This window comes from Geotrypetes seraphini, chromosome 1, assembly GCF_902459505.1.
Source record: "Geotrypetes seraphini chromosome 1, aGeoSer1.1, whole genome shotgun sequence".
Taxonomy (NCBI): domain Eukaryota; kingdom Metazoa; phylum Chordata; class Amphibia; order Gymnophiona; family Dermophiidae; genus Geotrypetes; species Geotrypetes seraphini.
This window is the reverse complement of record NC_047084.1, coordinates 173703030-173723858: the sequence shown is the minus strand read 5'-3', so window position 1 is coordinate 173723858 and position 20829 is coordinate 173703030. Positions and strand designations below refer to the sequence as shown.

Sequence of the window (20829 nt, the reverse complement as noted above, 5' to 3'; positions counted from 1 at the left end):
AGTCTATAACATTTCATGAACTGAGTAAACTCACTTTGTTACACAAATCGAGATAATGAATAAAGCAGTGTTAACAGCTTGATAAATTATTGCCTAGAGTAACAAAAGCATTGAAGTTAAATGACTTGGAAATCACATTATTGAGGAAAAAAGATTTTTTAATCCCTTTGTTTAATAGAAAGCTGAATAATTTCAGAGACTCACATTTTTGTAGGCAGATGATAAGATCTATCTGTCTCTAGTTATTGTATCCTTGTTCCCTTGTGGAAATTAGTCAGTTATATAAATATTCCTTCTACAGTTCTCTTTATTCTTTTTTTTAATGCACTTTCTATCAGTATGTGAAGCAGCAAACATTAGACTAGAATTGTTAGCCTCATCATGTAGTGAGGTAAAACACTTTTTTTTGTCGTATCTTCCATAGAACTTGGCCAGTTCTTATGAAATTTAGTGTGTTGTGTCATGAATGAAGTTGATGTAAAATGTAAATATTTCCAACCACACCATATTACTACCTTGTAAAAATGAATTGTTGGAGACAGCGCAAGAGGCAGCTGAAGGGAGTCAGGAGGGGCTGAGCCGAGTCCGGAGCTGAGTCCGGAGTGTGTGGCGAGAGAAGCGGAGAGCGGAGAAAGCAGGAGAGGGAGTAAGTGGCGAGAGGAGCAGAGAACACGTGGTGAAAGGAGCGGAGAAAGTGGAGAGGGAAGCAGACAGGACACAGAGAGGGAAGGAGGCGAGAGATAACTCCGCCCACCCCTCCAACGTCACCAGCACACCACAGCTGAATTCCCCCATAAAAGGGGAGGAGCCAATGGCGAGGAGCCCGTTGGAGACAGTGCAAGAGGCAGCCGAAGAGAGTCAGGAGGGTCTGAGCCGAGTCTGGAGCTAAGTCCGGAGCATGGCGAGAGAAGCGGAGAGCGTAAAAAGCAGGAGAGGGAGCAAGTTGAAGACAGCGGAGAGCAGAGAAAGCAGGAGAGGGAGTAAGTTGGAGACAGCGGAGAGCAGAGAAAGCAGAGAGGGAGTAAGTGGCAAGAGGAGCGGAGAACACGTGGTGAAAGGAGCAGAGAGGGAGGCAGACAGGACACGGAGAGGGGAGGAGGTGAGAGATAACTCTGCCCACCCGTCCAACATCACCAGCACACCACAACCGAACTCTCCCATAAAAGGGGAGGAGCCAACGGCGAGGAGCCCATTGGAGACAGCGCAAGAGGCAGCCGAAGTGAGTCAGGAGGGGCTGAGCTGAGTCCGGAGCTAAGTCCGGAGTGCATGGTGAGAGAAGCGGAGAGCGGAGAAAGCAGAGAGGGAGTAAGTGGCGAGAGGAGCGGAGAACACGTGGTGAAAGGAGCGGAGAAAGCGGAGAGGGAGGCAGACAGGACATGGAGGGGGAGGGGGCAAGAGATAACTCCGCCCACCCCTCCAACGTCACCAGCACACCACAGTTGAACTCCCTCATAAAAGGGGAGGAGCCAACAGCACGCAGCCATTCGGCACGCAGCAAAGGTGCTCACCTTAGCGAGAGCGCCTTTGCGAAGGGCCTCAAGAAAGGCCGAATCTTTATTACAAGGACTCCAGGGAAGCAGCAAGGTAAGGACACAACACACCACAAGGCAGAGTACAAACACCAGGCGCACACACAATTAACTAACTAGCAGGACACAACACACCACACACCACAACACACTACAAGGCGGGGTACAAACACAAACACCAGGCACACACAATTAACTAATTAGCAGGCGGACCTAAGCGAACACCCAGCAAGTAAGAAACTCAAGAATGGCAGGGAGAACTAGAAGCAACAAGAAAGCAATCAAGACCGGCATTCCAGTTACCGAAGAGATCCAGAGAATGGCCATAGTTTCCGTGCTGACAGAGGATGAGCCAGGATGGAGGACGGAGGTCTCTGTGCAGACCAAAGCTATACCCCAGCTGAAGACTTCAGTCTCAGTGCAGACAGAAGAGGTCGACCAGCAAAAGCCTGACAGAGACCAGCAACAGCTAGACAGAGATATCCTGCAGGAGCTGTTGAGCCTGAGGGAAGAGGTGAAGTGCCTGAGAAGCATCCGGGAAGATGAGGCCTTCATCAATGGAGTCATCCAGGAGCTGTCCCAAGTCTCTGAGCAGGCGCAAGACAAGACCATCTTCGAGACACCCAGACCTGCCAAACCTACAGCTTCGGAAGCAACGGTTGGGGTACAAGAAGAGACCGGAGATGCTGACTCCTGGCAGCTGGTTACCTCTACAAGCAAACACAGAAGGCCTTCCTCTTCTTCATGCAAACAGAGCAGCTTTACATCAACCCCACAGATCACCTTGAGGAACAGGTTCCAGGTTCTACAGGAAGAACCCGCCAACGAATTACAGGAGGATGTCCAGCGGATGACTCCGGTTCGGGAGGCAATGGATCAGCTCCCCCCGAAGAAACGCAGAGTGGTAGTCATTGGGGACTTCCTGCTGCGGGGCACCAAGGGACCAATATGCAGACCGGATCTACAATCAAAAGAGGTTTGTTGTCTACCAGGATCTGAGATGTGACCGCCTGCTTAGAAAGACTGATCAAGCCCCAAGACCACTTCCCAATGCTTCTCATCCACGTTGGGAGAAACAACACAGCCAGGAACACCCCGGAGAAAATACCTGAAGACTTTGGAGCCCTGGGTGAGAAGCTTAAGCGGATGGAAGCGCAGGTGGTCTTCTCTTCAATCCTTCCAGTGAGAGGCAAGGGAAGAGCCAGGGAAGATCGTATCCAGAAGGCGAATGAGTGGCTACACGGATGGGGCAAAGAGATGAACTTCGGATTCCTGGACCATGGAGAGGCACTTCAGGGACCAGATGGGCTCCACCTGACCAGAAGAGGAAAGAACGTCTTTGGACGACGACTAGCTCGCCTGCTTCGAAGGGCTTTAAACTAGGTGAGTTGGGGGAAGGTACCGTCTCTCATACTGGTGTGGTAAGTAACCATCCTGGCAGGGTAAGTTGCCACTCCATTTCTGAGTCAGAGGTAAGTACACACACTGCATACAGTACTGTAGGAGACACACTAACTCAAATGGGAAAATCTCCATGGAGACCGGGAGAACATAAGGTATGGAGGGCTATATACGCTAATACCCACAGTTTGGGCAATAAAATTCTGGAATTAGAGACGGAAGTGAGGAATGCAGACCTAGATGTACCTGTTTACCGCATGTATAGCCTGCTACCGCATATAGCCTGCTTCCGCATATACAGACTAGCTACCGCATATACACACTAGTTACCACTGTTCCTCAGCTAAGCACCACCTCTGTTCTTATCTTACTAATTAACAATTGCTAAGCTCCACCTCAGTCTGTATCTCACTATTAGCAATTGTTAAGTTCCACCCTGTTTGTATCTCACTAGAAACAACAAGGTGCGTATTCTCCTTCAGTTCTTAGTCCTTCTCCCGTTTCACTCAGTCCTTACCTATACTCAATTCTCCTCCCTCCTACCTGGCAAGCTCTGCCCAACCCCTCTCATTAGTTCTCCTTGATCCCACCATGAAGCCACTTTCCTGGCTCCTCCTTCTTCTTCTCTGCTCTTTCACCAAAACTTCCCACTGCCAAAAGCCTCTCCCCCCCAACCTTCCCGACTCCACAAACTCCAACAACGTCTGCCCTGGTCTCAGAATTTCAGCACTAGAATCCACCCTTTCAAAAAACACTGAGGAGTCAATCACACCTCTTTAAAGCCTATTCCTCCAGCCAACCTACCCAACCTTACCTCTGATTCTCTCACCCCAGTCCCAACACTCTACTGTAACGCCAGATCAGTCTGCAATAAGACCCAAATACTGATAATGTCTCCACACTGAGAATATAGGTGAATTTCAGATTCCCAAATACTATGGAATGGTTAAGATTCTTTTGGAATCAAAACCATTTCTTAGTTTTCTTCAGTTTTTGTTGGTTAGAGGTGGTATGCCTCTCCATTTATTGTGGGCTTGAAAAGGAATGTTTGTGTTTGTATATGATTGTAAAAATTTGATGTAAGTTACCTTTATCCTCGGTATCTTTGATATTGTAAACTTTTAAATTCATAAATTAAAAAAATTAAAAAAAAAAAAAGACCCAAATACTAAAAGACCTATTCGGAAACTTCGATCCAGGTTTCTTGTGCATCACAGAATAATGGATCGAAAAAGATGATTTATTCACACAAAACAAACTCTGTCCCCCTGGCTACTATGGCCTCTTCTCATCTAGAATCAACCGTAAAGGAGGAGGCCTGGCTCTGCTTTACAAATCATTCTTCGATGTCCAGCTCCTTGAAAAGGGCAGCCATACCTCTTTAGAATTCATGTTAGCTTCAGTCAACGATGAACTTCATCCCTACCCATTAGGTATCCTATTACTTTACCGCCCACCAACCCCCTGGAACAAATCCTCTGAACTCGTTCTCGAGACCATAACAAGGGCCTTCCTAAAATTCCAGAGACTACTGATCATTGGCGATATTAATCTCCACCTAGACGATAACACCAGCAAGGATGCAACCGAATTCAAAGACTTCCTCATCTCCCTAGGCTTCACCGCTCCTTCGCCCACGCCTACCCACGATAAGGGGCATACACTAGACATCATCAGCTTCCTTGACCTGACCGAGCACAAAACTTCTGCCGAAGAGGCCCGTTGGGAACATGTCCCCTGGTCTGATCACCTTCTAGGCTCTTTCTGCCTTCCCATTTTTATGTCTCATCTTGGCACTCCACCCCAACCCACAAACTCTATCACCTACCACTAAAAAATCACGAGTGAACTGTTCTGGACCCAATTTCTCAACCAACTTCCCCCTTTTCATAAACATGCTGACCCAGATTCCAATTGGCATAATTGGGTAACCCTTTCCGGGACTACCTACTATGCTCTTGCCCCTTTGTCTACTAAACCTATCTCCCACTCCCGCAAGGCTCCCTGGTATCTTCCATACCACAGGGAATTAAAGCAGAAATGTCGAGCCCTGGAACGTAAATGGAAAAAATCGAAATCCCCTTCAGACAGACAATCCTGGAGAGACAACATCAAGTTCTATAACACAGTACTAAAAAAAGCAAGGAAGAATTTCCATGGAGATAAAATCACCAGATCAAAAAACCAAAATAGTACACTGTTCAACATCTGGCCCAACCTAACCTCAAAAAACAACTCCACCTTTCCCCTTTCCCCCCCATCCGCAAACTACCTAGCTAAATTTTTCAACGAAAAGATTACTACCTTACGGAGTTCTTTCCCCCCCATCAGTCTCTTACAATTCTCTGCCTCCCAACGACTCCAACCCTATTCCTGCTGATAGATCCTGGACTGCCTTTGAACTCGTATCTGAATCCCAGATCTCTAAACTCTGTCTCAAACTGAAATCCTGCAATTGCATCCTGGATCCTTTCCCTTCCTACCTTTACGAAAACATTCCCGCGCAGGCCATCTCCTCCCTTACCAGGCTTATAAATTCTGCTTTACTATCGGGCTTGTTCTCCATAGCAAATATCCCTCTCCTAACTAAACTGCTAGAGGCCATAGTCACCACCCAGCTCTCTTCTTACCTAGAGATTCTCCATCCTCCATCCCTACCAATATGGCTTCAGACTCAGCTTCAGCACCGAATCCCTCCTAATTTCCTTAATTTCTAAGGTGCAACAACTACATTCTCATAACAAATTTGCTGTCCTATTACAATTCGATCTCTCTGCAGCTTTCGATGTTGTCCACCACGACATACTACTTTATCAACTTTCCGAGATAGGAATTGATTCCACCGTCCTAAAGTGGTTCTCAAACTTCCTACGCTCTCGCTCCTACACTGTCAACACAAATGGCACCATGTCCGTTCCTTAGACACCATTTTGCGGTGTCCCTCAGGGATCACCCCTATCCCCTATTCTCTTTAACATCTATATGTCCTCCCTGAAACTCCTTCAATTATCTATCCCCCCTTGAAACAATCTACACATATGCTGATGACATCCTTGTCCTCCTTGAGACAGACCAGAACTTCACCAACCTCCACGAGAACATTACAGCTTGCATAATGAGACTCCATTCCTGGTCCTTCTCGGTACAGATGAAATTGAATGAATCAAAAACAAAATTACTCTGGCTCGGCCCAAAATTAGAACACCTGCCCACCGTCTTCGCACTACCCTCAAGCGCTGCACTGCAGCTTGAGTTCTCAAGCAAGGTCCTTGGCATCATTATCAATTCTTCTCTCTCCCTCAATGACCACCTCAACTCCTTGGCTAAATCATGCTTTTTCAGCCTCCACATGCTGAGGAAAGTAAGATCCTATTTTCGCCAACAACATTTCGCCGTCCTTGTCCAATCCATCATCCTCTCCAAACTAGACTACTGCAATGCCATCTACTTAAGCCTATCAAAAAAAGGTCTTCAAAGACTCCAGCTAATCCAGAATACTGCAGTCAAGTTGATCTTTGCAAAACGCAAGTCTGACCATGTCTCCTCACTCCTAGCCAAACTTCACTGGCTCCCAGTGATTTCCAGAATCCATTTCAAATGCTCCTGCCTGGCTTTTAAGATCATTCACGGCATCCTCCCTCCCTTAATCCCACTATCTTATAACTGCTCGAGTCCTGACTCTACCAGACCCGCCTAAAGGTATAAACTATCCTTTCCCTCTCTACACGGTATTCGCTATGCAGCCAAACTGGGAAAATCCCTTCTCTTCAGAATCACAGGTCTTTGGAACGACCTTACTACCCCACTGCGGAACCTGGGCTCCCTCCAATTTATTCCTCAAGCAACTGAAAACCTGGATTTTCACTAAAATGTAATTCTATCCCCCCTTATTCTTCTCTTCTATATATAAGTTCATGTAAACCTTTTTTTTCCTTCTCTTCCTATATTTTAAGTTCTTGTAAACCGTGCCGAGCTCCACATCCGTGGAGATGATGCGGTATATAAACTTAAAGTTTAGTTTAGTTTAGTTTAGATGTAGTGGCAATATCTGAAACCTGGTTCACAGATTCCCATGGGTGGGATATGGCTATACCAGGATATAACTTGTTCCATCGAGACAGAGGGGGTAAAACAGGAGGAGGGGTAGCACTATACATCAAAGAGGACATCAAAGTTACCAGAATTGCAGGTGTCAAGTATAAGGGGAATCCCTCTGGTTGAACCTGGCCAGGGGAAATGACAAATGCCTGTATCTTGGTGTTGTATACAGACCTCCAAGACAACAGGATGACATGGACATAGAATTAATCGAAGACATTGAGACCATCACACTGCGTGGAGACACGGTACTGTTGGGGGACTTCAATATGCTTTATACAGACTGGAACAAACTTTCCACTACGACCAGCGGCAGCAGAAGGCTACTAACCTCCATACGGGGAGCGCAACTTAAACAGATGGTATTGGAGCCCACTAGGGATCAGGCGATACTGGACCTGATACTCACCAACGGAGATAGTGTCACAGAGGTTTCAGTGGGCGAAGCGTTGGCTTCCAGTGACCTCAACATGGTGTGGTTTCACCTCAGGAAAGGTTTCACTAGATTAAACATATCCACAAAGGTCCTTAGCTTTGAGGGTACTAACTTCAAGAGCATGGGAAATTTCGTCTATTAGGCGCTCCAAAACCAGGACACAACAGATAGTGTGGAGGTACTGTAGTCTACTCTAAAATTTACCCTACAGGAAGCAACCAACCTCTATATAAAAACAGTGAGCAAACGGCGGAGAAATAATAAACTTCAATGGTTCTCCGCGGAGATCTCAGAACTCGTGAAACAGAAGAAAAGAGCATTTGTATCCTATAAGCAATCAGAAAGACTAGAAGCTAAAGAAGACTATCTGGCGAAATCTAGAATTGTTAAAACAGCAGTCAGAGATGCCAAACTTCGGATGGAAGAGAATCTAGCAAAGAATATTAAAAAAGGGGATAAATCCTTTTTCGGGTATGTTAGTGACGGAAAAAGGAACACAGATGGGATAGTGCACCTTAGGAAACCCGACAGTAATTATGTAGAATCGGACTCCGATAAAACTGAACTACTCAATGAATACTTCTGCTCAGTCTTTACCTGCGGGGCGCCGGGATCCAGTTCACAGCTGAAGGCAAGGGAGAGCTCAGAAGACCCATTCCGGAATTTTGAGTTTACCACCGGCAGCGTCTACCAAGAACTATCAAGGCTCAAAGTGAACAAAGCCATGGGACCAGATAAACTACATCTCAGAGTGACTGAGTTCAAAGAAGCGTGGGATGAACACAGAAGATTTAGAATCAGAAAATAATATTAAAGATTGAACTAGGCCAGTTACTGGGCAGACTTGTACGGTCTGTGTCTGTGCATGGCCGTTTGGAGGAGGATGGGCAGGGAAGGGCTTCAATGGCTGGGAGGGTGTAGATGGGTTGGAGTAAGTCTTAACAGAGATTTCGGCAGTTGGAACCCAAGCACAGTACCGGGTAAAGCTTTGGATTCTCGCCCAGAAATAGCTAAGAAGAAAAAAAAAATTTTAAATTGAATCAGGTTGGGCAGACTGGATGGACCATTCGGGTCTTTATCTGCCGTCATCTACTATGTTACTATGTTACTATGAGTGCTTAGGGAGTTGAGAGATGTCCTTGCGGAACCGTTAGCTATGCTCTTCAATCTTTCCCTGAGTACAGGAAGAGTCCCATTGGACTGGAAAACAGCTAACGTCATTCCGCTGCACAAAAAGGGATGCAGGATGGAGGCTGCAAATTACAGACCGGTAAGTCTCACGTCGCTAGTGTGTAAACTTATGGAAACATTGATTAAACACAAATTAGATACGATCCTGAATGATGAGAGACTAAGGGATCCCCACCAACATGGATTTACAAAAGGAAGGTCCTGCCAATCAAATCTAATCAGTTTCTTTGACTGGGTAACAAACAAGCTAGATATGGGAGAGTCCCTGGATGTCGAGTACTTGGATTTTAGTAAGGCTTTTGATAGTGTCCCACACCGTAGGTTATTGAACAAGATGAGTTCGGTGGGATTAGGTGAAACATTGACGGCATGGGTTAAAGACTGGCTCAGTGGCAGACTTCAAAGGGTGGTGGTAAATGGTACTCCCTCCGAAACGTCAGAAGTGATCAGTGGAGTACCGCAGGGCTCGGTCTTGGGTCCTGTCCTATTTAATTTTTTTGTACGGGTCCTGCCTCAGGGACTTTGAGGTAAAATTGCATTATTTGCTGATGACGCTAAACTGTGCAATATAGCGGGCAAAAGCACAGTGCCCGACAGTATGACGCAGGACCTACTCTTACTGGAACAATGGTCCGCAACTTGGCAACTGGGTTTTAATGCCAAAAAATGTAAGGTTATGCACCTTGGCAGCAGAAATCCATGCAGTACTTACACTCTGAATGGTGAGACTTTAGCAAAAACTGCTGCAGAACGGGACCTAGGAGTAATCATTAGTGAAGATATGAAGACTGCCAATCAAGTAGAGAAAGTTTCATCCAAGGCTAGGCAAATGCTGGGTTGCATCCGAAGAAGTTTTGTCAGCCAAAAGCCCAAAGTTGTAATGCCATTGTACAGGTCCATGGTGAGACCTCATCTGAAATATTGTGTTTAATTTTGGAGGCCACATTATCAAAAGGATGTGCTGAGAGTGGAGTCGGTTCAGCGAATGGCCACCAGGATGGTCTCAGGACTCAAGGATCGTCTAGGTAAGTTGCAGCTATACTCTCTCGAGGAATGCAGAGAGAGGGGAGACATGATAGAGACGTTCAAATATGTTACTGGCCGTATTGAGGTAGAAGAAGATATCTTTTTCCTTACAGGACCTACGGCAACAAGAGGGCATCCATTGAAAATCAGGGGTGGGAGATTTTATAGCGACACTAGGAAGTATTTCTTCACCGAAAGGGTGGTTGATCGTTGGAATGATTTTCCACTTCAGGTAATTGAGGCAAGCAACGTGCTCAATTTTAAGAAAAAATGGGATAAACATGTGGGTTCACTTCGAGGAAGTGCTTAGGGGGGAGGGTCCTTAGAGTGGGCAGACTTGTTGGGCTGATGGCCCTTTTCTGCCGTCATGTTCTATGTTGCTATCAAATATGTGAAGAAGCAGACTATAGTAAACAGTCTCTGCATCAAAAGGGTTTTCACTGAAGAAGACCGAATTATGATAAAGAACTTGGTACTGCTAAAAGGATATAGCAGTCGATGATTGTTGAAAGAGTTCCCAGAGAAAGGTCGGAACAAAAATGACCTTGATGTGCTGCTATGCAAGATCTGAGCAACGGGCACTGTGGATCGTAAGCCAGGCAATGGATGACCACGCTCATTTCACACACAAGAGCACATTGATGTTGTACGTGATCTTGTACTGAGCCAGGAGGATGCGCCGCAAACACAATGAACAACTTGACAAATAGCAAGAGAAGCAGGAATAAGCCAGACAACTGTGGTTAGGGTACTTTAATTTCCTTAAAAAGCGTCATACCCAAGAATTAACTTACACAACAAAGACATATGTCTGAAAGGGTGCATGCAGCTTTTGACCAAGAACCCAGAGCACAGCATCGGCTTTTGGTTTACAGATAAAAAAATATTTACAGTAGCTCTACCGATTAATACATGTTTGCCTGTACGTTTGTTCAACAACACTGAAGCGTGAGGTTAATGGCAAATACCGACTACGGACTCGGCCGACCTTCAGCCAATCAGCCGTAGTCTTGGTCACAATCTTGAAACTCTGATTCACAGATCTGTTCTACATTAATCCTGGGGTTTTCAACAGCATGTACTACCGGGATGTCGACGCAGAAGCTGTTGCAGCGATCCATCACATGTCGGGAGACTACTTTATCTTCCAATAAGACAATGCCCCAGCACATCAGGCAAAGGATACCATAGAACTGCTTCATCAGAAGACCCCCAGACTTCATTGACCCCAGACTTCATTGGTCCAGACCTCTGGCCTGTGAATTCATCAGCCCTAAACTCAGTTGACTACTGGATCTGGGGACTGATACAGGAACACATCTACCAGACAGTGATATCTGATGTCAATGACCTTAAAGTGATGCATATTGGGAAGAATAACCCGAATCACAGTTACCGGAAGCTAGGGTTCACCTTAGGGATTAGCGCCCAAGAAAAGGATCTAGATGTCATCCTGTGGTAAGCCTTTTTAATGTGCAGCAAGCATGCATATCACAGTTTAGTAAAAGGTCCCCATTATTTCTTCACATCACAAAGATGGTATTAGTGTTTTCAATGAATAATGTGGTGGCAATTTTCTAAGATATTTTCATAGGGAAATCAATGCTTTTCCCACAGATGAAATATTTGAAAATTGCCATCTTTTGATATTTAGGTAAAATTTGCTGAAATAGTGCCTTCACATGCATATGTTTGCTTATATTTACAGGGAATATTTTCCTGAAGGCAGTGTTTGGAAATATTTATGTATTTCAATATTTTTCCAAATCCCTGCTTATGTACAGTGCATAATTTGTGCATGCTTCACTCAAATTTTTAGTGCTTTTTATAGAATTTGGGGGATTATGCATGTAAGCATTTGTTTTTGTGACCTTTAATCTGTCACACACCACTTTACGCTTCCTAACTCAAACTAGTGGACCAATTTTCCTTATCATTCACTGATATCCATCATCATTATTTACTGGCACCCACACTGATGTTCTTTTATTATTCACTGACACTTTTCACGACACTTTTCACATGCACTATGATTGTACACACTTTTTTTCAAACAAATTTCATTATGTATATCACATCTGCCAAAAAGGGAGCCCAATGAGGCCTCAATGACGAGGGAATCAAGGCACAGCAAAGGAGTCGTGAGGATGAGATGTCAATAATTCAGCCATTGATATAAAGTACAAAGTGAACTTTGAACTTTACACCCATGGCTGAATTATTGACATCTCATCCTCACGACTCCTTTGTTGTGCCTGTGTGTATATCACATCTGCACCATATGAGAAGTTCACCTGAAGAGGCACTATAAATCCACCACTATAAAAAGATTAGAATAAATTTAATGTTACAATTACACATAAATTCATAACCATAGGGCCCCTGAAGAAGACATTTTGGTCGAAACACGAACCGTGTTGGGTCCTCTTCATTATCTAAAATTGTGAATTATTTTGTTGGAACAATAAAGCCTGCATTAGGAACGTCTGCTTCCACAGCATCTTTTGTTTTGAGCATTTGTTACTTGCCCTGAACTGTGGATGAAGCGGGCTATAAATATTTTAAATAAATTATGAATCCAATATTCAGTCGGCAGCGGTGAGTGGTTTACTTACCGTTGGTGAAGTTATTTCCAGATATTCAAAGCTGGGCCTGTCAAGCTGGGCTTCAGCTTTGATTCAAGTTTCAAGTTTATTTAAATTTGATAAATCGCTTATTACATACTAAGCGAGTAACATTAAAATATAAGATAGATCTAGAGTTCATTATACAACTTTAAAAGGGGTTAAAAACAAACTTACAGAACAAACAGACTCAGATACATAAGGGAAAGAAAAAGGAAGAGAAGACAGTTACAATATTGATATTTTTCATAATTGGGAAGAAAAGAAAAACCAAATAAGGGAAAAACATATGGAATGGGATTAAGATTGTTAGAAATGAATTATTTAAACATTAAATGCATCTCTAAATAGAAAAGTTTTAAAATTATTTTTGAATCTGCTGAGATCTTTAACTTCTCTTATATATAAAGGCAAGGCATTCCAGGTTAAAGGGGCCATTACTGAATATATATCATGACATCTGGTTCCAATAATTTTTAAAGAAGGAACCATTAGCAGTCCCTGAGATGTAGATCGGAGTGAACGTGTCGTGTTGTAAGGGATGAGTAACCGATCTATAAATCGAGGTTCGTTGGTGGATAGCGTTTTAAATACTGAAAGCAAAATTTTATAGGTTATTCGTTGGTTAATGGGAAGCCAATGTGAGTCAATCAAAAAGGGAGTTACATGATCAAATTTTTTTCCATTATGAATGATTTTAACTGCAGTATTTTGGATTATTTGTAAACGTTTCTTTCCTTTTGAGTAATGTTTAACAATAGCGAGTTACAATAATCAAGCTTGGCGATGACAAGTGAGTGTATTAAAATGTTTAGGGATTTGGGTTCTAGAAACTTAGACATAGAACGAATCATACGCAAACGATAGAAACAACATTTGACAACATTACTGATGTGATCATGGTAAGAAAGTTTATCATCGATAATAACTCCAAGTATCTTCAGTGATGATACTAGGTTTATAGGTATGTTGTCAATTAAAAATGGAGCCGATAGTTTTAACCCCTGTTTAGTTGGAAAGAGTAGTGCTTTCGTCTTAGTTATGTTTAGAGCTAGTCTGTTGTGTATAAGCCAATTTTTGATTTTTTTTCAAGTTTCTGGTTGATTAAATGTATTTCATTAGTATTTTCTGGGTTGAAGGGATGGATTAATTGAATGTCGTCTGCGTAAGCATAGGTGGTAAAGCCTATAGACTGACCTAGACTTAGTAAAGGAGCAAGAAAGATATTAAAAAGTAAAGGAGATAAAATAGAACCCTGAGGAATGCCATAATCGTGTGAGAAAGAATTGGAGATTGAATTATTAAAGTGAACCGTAGATGACCGATTAGATAGAAAGGAAGTAAACCACTGTAGAGTTAGATCACAGACGCCTATGGTTTTTAATATGTCTAGGAGTAGAGAATGATCAATGGTGTCAAATGCAGCTGAGAGGTCGAGAGAAAAGAGTATGACGGAGTTATGATGATCTAAATGGTAATTAATATTAGTAGTAAGGCCTATTAATGAATATTCGGTGTTATGATTTTTCCTAAAACCGGTTTGATTAGGGTGTAGTACTTTAGTGGATATCCAGTCATTTTTGAGCTGCTTCTTTACCTAAATATTTGCGCTTAAGTTAGCGCTGATTTTTTAAGTGGACTATATACAGTAGAATCTGCCCCTAAGGCCCTCTTTTACAAAGGTGCGCTAAACGTTTTAGCGCATGCTAAATCAACGAGTGCACTAACCGCTAACGCATCCATAGGAAAACATGCATACGTTAGCGTTTAGCGTGTGCTAAAAAGCTCAGCGCACCTTTGTAAAAGAGGGGGTAAGTCTATAGCAATTAAAAATAATATCCCTATAAACTCAGTACCCAGTTACAGGAGAAAGGTTTAACCTCTGTGAATATCAATTGTATTCCAAACAATTACATTGTCCACGAACAAAACTGATATTCATTCTTGGCTAACAATGTAATATAAAAATGCCTAATGATGACTGATTGGGGACCAGAATACCATATACAACTGCTTTAAATGCATTTAAATGTGCAGAAAGAGACGTGATTTAGGGTATTCTACAAGCAATATATTTTCCCAGGGCTTGCATGACGTCACTTTACCATATGTATGTATAATACAAAAAGTATAGAGTATATGTAGTTCACTTTCATCAAACAGATGTCGAAGGTGAATGTAATTAGCCTGTAATCTGTGTATCTTCTCCCAATAGTATATGCTAAATTAAAGATTGTAGTCAAACTAATGTTTTAGAGATCCGGTGAGTTTTGAATCCTGCATGTGGCTTGTAAGACCATAGAGACATTGTCAAAGAGAAATTCCCCATGAAAACGCAGAGGCTGGCTGTGCAGGACATTAGTGCCTAATAACCATAGACCATGATATTAGTACCTAATAACCATGGGAGGGGGGTTGCTTCTGTCCCCGTCTCCACAGTTAACCGCAGGAAACCATCCCCATGTCATTCTTAAGGAGAGAGGGAAGCATCAGAGTATGAAGGGGCACAGCCACGGACCCTCTAGCCTTGCATTGAAGAATGCTGGTGTAGGAGGACTGAGGTTGAGATACACACTAAAGAAAGAAGCAGGCTGGGGCAACTCGGGAGGCCTGCCACAAAAAGGGGGGGGGGGGGGCCTTGCGGGTCAGAGCAGAGAAAATAGGAACCAAAAGGAGTTTAAAAAAGGGAGTGGGGCAAGATGAGTGGTGAGTGATTAAATTAGGTCTCTCCCGTCGCAGCCATCTTTTCAGTGGCGCACCATGGGATGGTTTCCCGTGGTTATCCGCAGGGACAGGAACAAATTCGGTCAACTTGTCATTCTCTATCTGCATCTGAAATCCCTGTTCGATGTTGGCCAGCTCAGCACTCTCTAAGCTCCAGGATCTTCCCTTGTTGGCATTTTTAGCTACACAGGGGAAGGGCATTTTAATCCCTCTGCATCTCCCAAGTAACTCCTTAGTTGCCCAGATAAAATAATTTGAAAATTGTCCTCAAAATGTTCTGTGTAGAACTGACTGTTTGCTTTTTTCAAGAGCATAAGTGGTGGTGGTGGGGGCACAGTAGACAAATGGCTTTTGAATGGCTATTTGGCTTTCTAGCTCTAAAATATCTGTCCCAATATGGACTGATGGATCATGAATCTTTACTTGTAGTTAACTAAAGATTTTCTCCCATATTTAATCTTCTTATCTATACAATTATGGCTAAACTCTATAGATGGTGTCTAAACTTAGATGCTAATTCTGCACCCAGATTTCAGTATAAAAACATATTCCCAATGTTTGCAAAGTGCCGAAACAGGGCTGAAACAGCAAATCAGTGTTGAAGTACACTTTATACTTAGACGCTATCCTATACTTTGATGTGTATCTGTGTGCAACTGCAAAGGGAGCATATCCAGAGGAGGGGCATAGGCAGATCAGGGTCATTCCTTAAAATTGTGTGCAGTATTACAGAATAACACAGATGCATGCCCAACTTGGGTGCCAGAATTTTGATGCAAGTTCTCATTCCCAAAGTTGGATGCAGAATTGGTGATCAACAATATTCTAATAGAGTACTTATCCTGGAGTGTACTTTATAGAATAGTGTTGGGTGTTGATTCATTTGAGTGTCCATGCTTGGGCGCCATTTAGTGGATCCAGTCCTTATTGTATCAGGTCCTGTTGGGTTCTGAAATATCAGACAAATCATTGAATCCAGAGAAGGACACTTTTTAGACAGTCATTGGTGATTACTAGTGTATGATGGTTGGGACTTCCTAAATCTTGATTATCTTGAAGGCTACGCACCTTTACAATCTCCTCTGCCACCTCAGAAAGAGAGAATCTGGTCTGGGAACTAAACCCATTGGGCTTGATTTTATATAGTCCACCTAAAAGATCAATGCCAACTAGTACGGTACTAAATGTGATTTTATAAAAGTTAGGCGCACTGTTTAGAATCATGCTTAGCGCCAAATAAGCAAGCTTAGGCATTGCTGTCTTAACTTTAGGCATACCTAATTTTATGCCAGGGAGGTTTTGGGGTTTTTTTTTGCTCTATACTGGTGCCTAATTTGAAACACGCCCATGATCTGCTCCTAACCACACCCACTTTTAGGTAGGCGCTTTGTACTAGGCACCTACATTTTATAGATTGGTGGGGTTTTTTTTTTTTTAGTTAAGTGCCTAACTTTCAATTAAGTCCAATTAAAGTCAATTATGAGGTGCCAATTAAGCCTATTAACCAATTAAGTTAGGGACTTACGTCAGCTAGGTGTGCCAGTATAGACACCTAACTTTAGGCAGACTATATAGAATTTGCCAGCTTTTGCCTGCATGTGAACACAGAGCACAGTCTCAAACTATTAAATGATTTGGGAACCCATTGGAAAACTCAATTGGATTGATTGTATAGGATTGTACAATAACCCCCACATTACAAACAGTATTGAAACAAAATGGAGAAAATATTTCTTCACTCTGGAATTCATTGCCAGAGAATGTGATGAAAACCAGAGAGCTTAGTGGGGTTTAAAAAAAGATTGTTTAATTTCCTAAAAGAGAAATCCATAGGCCCTTATTGAGATGGCTTGGGGAAATCCACTGCTTATTCCTATAAAATCTGTTATGCTATTTGGGATCTAGCTAGGTATTTGGGACCTGGGTTGACAACTGTTGGGAAACAGGATACTGGGCTTGATGGACCTTTGGGCTGTCCCAGTATGGCAATTCTTATGTGAGCCAAGTATAATCAAGCCATTGTGACATCACTAATGAGGCACTCTTAGGCATTGGTGGAATGAGGCATTATGACATCACAATCTCAGCTTTGGAATGTTGTTACTCTTTGGGTTTCTGCCTGGTACTTGGGACCTGTATTGGCCACTGTGGGAAACAGGATACTGGGCTTGATGGACCTTTGGGCTGTCCCAGTAAGGCAATTCTTATGTGAGACAAGTATAATCAAGCCATTGTGACATCACTAATGAGGCACTCTTAGGCATTGGTGGAATGAGGCATTATGACATCACAATCTCAGCTTTGGAATGTTGTTACTCTTTGGGTTTCTGCCTGGTACTTGGGACCTGGATTGGCCACTGTGGGAAACAGGATACTGGGCTTGATGGACCTTTGGTCTGTCCCAGTATGGCAATTCTTATGTTCTTAGATATGTTTCACATTAATGAACCTTGTTCTGTTGGTGGTGATTTAAAAAAAAACAAAAAACAAAAAAAAGGAGCGTTGAGAACATGCTAGCCAGTCTCAAATGTTTCCAGTCTGAGTGTCTTAATACCCTCAAGATTTCAATGAGATTTTATCAGTTCTTAAAAAAAAATTATTGGGGCTCCTTTTACAAAGCCGCAGTAGTGGCTTTAACGCACGCGACATTTAATCACGCGCTAACTCCCACGCTGGCCCCAAAACTACTGCCTGCTCAAGAGGAGGCGGTAGCGGCTAGCGCGTCCGGCGGTTTAGCACGTTAAATCGCTACCGCGCCTTCGTAAAAGGAGCCCTTGGTACAATTTTAAACTTGATATTTAAAAGCTCTTTTTGCTGTAGTTTATGAAAAACAAGGTTTATCAAAGCTAAAACAAAGAGTGAGACAACTGGATCAGTTTGCCTGCAATATGCTGAACTGATTTCTAGGAAATGAAGAATTTGGTCAGGGCCAAGCAATTAACCTCCTCCGTGGAAAAGGTGAACAGGGTTATATTGATTTCTAGCCTGTGAAGTTCTATGTCAAAATTCCTTGACACCGAGGATCCAAATCAACTGGAAACACGTATAATGTCATATAAACTTCCACAATGAAAGGCAATTTAAAGTTGATATTCATTTGTAAAGGAGGAAATAGTAAAGGCAGAATTACTATAGCTTCCTCCTAAGTATCTGCAGAAAAAAATGGATTTGCTTGTTTGATGCATTTTTTTATTCCAAGGTCATGTTTGGAAAATGATATTCTGTAGGTATTATAAAAGGTGTGCAGAACTGAATCATTCTTAGTTTCTTTGTCAACTTTTCTCCAAGTTGAAGAGAACTAGGGGCTCATTTTCAAAACAGAAAAATGTCCAAAAAGCAGAAGAAAGCAGTAGATGGACTATTTATGCCAAAATGCCCAAATCGCTATTTTTTAAAATCCATTTTAAGACAGTTTTCTATGCCGTTCATATGCACTTCATCTAAATCTCAAGGGTGCATGTTAGAGGTATGTTTTGGATGGGACTAGGATGGGCTTCTGATTTATTTTAGATATTTTTCTGAGATAATGGAACATTGTAAAAATGTCCAGGGCAAAAAAAGTAGGATGTTTTAGGCTGGACCCGTTTCAATAGCAACTAAGGGCTTTTACTAAGACGTGCTGGCGTTTTTAGCACACGCACAAAATTACCGCACGCTAAACCGCGCGGTATGCTTCTAGAATAACGCCAGCTCAATGCTAGTGTTAAGATCTAGCGTGTGTGGCAATGTAGCACGCATTGTTCCGTGCGTTAAAGGCCTAACACACCTTAGTAAAAGGAGCCCTAAGTGTCAAAAAAAAAAAGTGCCCAAACTGACCAGATGACAACTGGAGGGACAAAGGCATGACCCTGCTTAATTCTCCAGTGGTCAATGACCCCCTCCCACCTCCCTAGAGGTGAAAGTGACACTACATTTTTGGCTCTATGACAGTTGCAGATATAATTGCCACTCCTCATACTGCTGAGAAAAACTCCCTAAATTCTGCTTTAGAAGCTTATAAAGACACCCAAAGGAGCAGAAAAAGTCAGTGGGTTCTCACAGTGAGAGCCATGCCACACTTAAAGCAAAATTAACAAACAAAACCAATATAAAAGTAACTTGAAAGTTTTACTTTTTAAAGACGCATATGGTGTATAATAGTCCTTTTAAGGACGGTAATGGAATTCTATTCCTTGCCATCTTTTAACCTTCTAGCTTATTTTTACATAATTCTAGACCTTTTATACTTTGTTCCCCTTCCTATTGTTTTGATCCCTCTTCCCTCTTCCCTCTCTCTTTCTCTTCATACAAATTGTATTTCTCCCCCTCTCCATCTTGCATCGGTAAGTTTATGTTTGTCAGTGAGTTTGATTGTAACACTGTTTGTAATTTGTTTTAAATGTATGTTTTTACTACACTCTATTTTTATATTATGTAAAACCGCTTTGAATTTTTAATAAAGCAGTATATCAAATTTTTAATAAACCTGAAACCTGTTAAAATTTCAAGAATATAATTAGCGCGAGAGGTGTACCCTCAGTGTGAGGAGTTAGCGAAGTGGAGAAAATTTCCCAGCACTTAACTGAATTGGTGTGTGAGCTTCATTACTCACTACACCATCACTGGGTACACCACGTGTGCATTGAACAAATAGTGATCAGTGCATAACTGAAAGTGACATTTAATTTAGTTTGCTTTAAAAGTGCAATAAAGCAAAGCGCCCACTATGAGAACCCCCCCCCCCCAGCTGTACCCCAAGAAAAAAGTTTTTCATACTTAGCTTATCAATCTTCATTTGGGAAGCCCAACTGAAGCTGAGATGTTGAACGGTCCAACCCCGGCCCAGCTTCCGTGACTCGAAGTGTCCCTTCAGGGACCCGGAGCTGACCCGAACTTAGAAGGCACAAAATAAAAAACGCCATCAAAAAAGAACGGCGAGTGGGTATGACTGGCTGGGAGGAAGTGGCAGGTCCCTGGAGTAGCCTTGTGGTCAGTGCACTGGACTGTAGAGGAGGGAACCCAGGCCCATATCTCACTGTATTTTAACTAATCACAAATTTTTGTTTGGTTTGTAACACTAACATTTATCTGTTTTATTTTTATTAATTAATGTTATTATTATTGTACATCGCCTAGTAATCTAAATAGGCGATTTATCAAGAACGATTAAACTTGAAACTTGAACTGTAACTAGTATACTGGTGGTGAAAAGTTTGAGCTCTCCAAAACCCACAAAATACCTACTGTATCTATATATGGGTGATATCTGTAGGTCTAAGGACTATTAAAGTGGTGTACAGTTAGATATAGTACATTTTTTGTTATTCCTGAAGGGCTCACAATACAATATAAGGAGTAATGCTGCCTGATTCACGATTTGAATCAGTTCACTTCGGGTGAATCGATTCGAAACAAAAAAAAATCAGTACCCGATTTGGTTGACCCTCCCCCCTCGCCCCCTAAAGCAGGAGCGGCAGCGCTGCTCATGCTGGCTGGCCGCTGCCGTACCTACTTTAGAGGGCGAGGGGGAAGGGTCAGTGGGAAGTGCTGCTGTCGGCTTCCCCCCTTGCATCCGGTTCTCCCCCCTGGCCTCCGTTTCCACCCCCTGGCGTTCAGCTTCCCCCCCCCGGCCTCCCCACACCGTTTACCTGTGAGGAACAGCCTGCAGATAAGATCGCGTTGCTAGCGAGCTTTCCACTGCTTCGGAGCTGTTTCCTCTGCCACTGTCCCGCCCCATCTCTGATGTCAGAGGCAGGATCGCGGAGGAAACAGCTCCAATAAAGTGGAAAGATCGCTAGCATTGTGATCTTATCTGCAGGCT

At 42.8% G+C, this 20829-nt stretch overlaps 1 protein-coding gene across 1 annotated transcript in view; it reads left to right on the top strand.

Moving 5' to 3' along the window:
• Positions 1-20829, top strand: part of MARCHF1 (membrane associated ring-CH-type finger 1) — a 248870-nt gene that overhangs the window by 23820 nt on the left and 204221 nt on the right. The gene's annotated exons all lie outside the window — the stretch shown is intronic.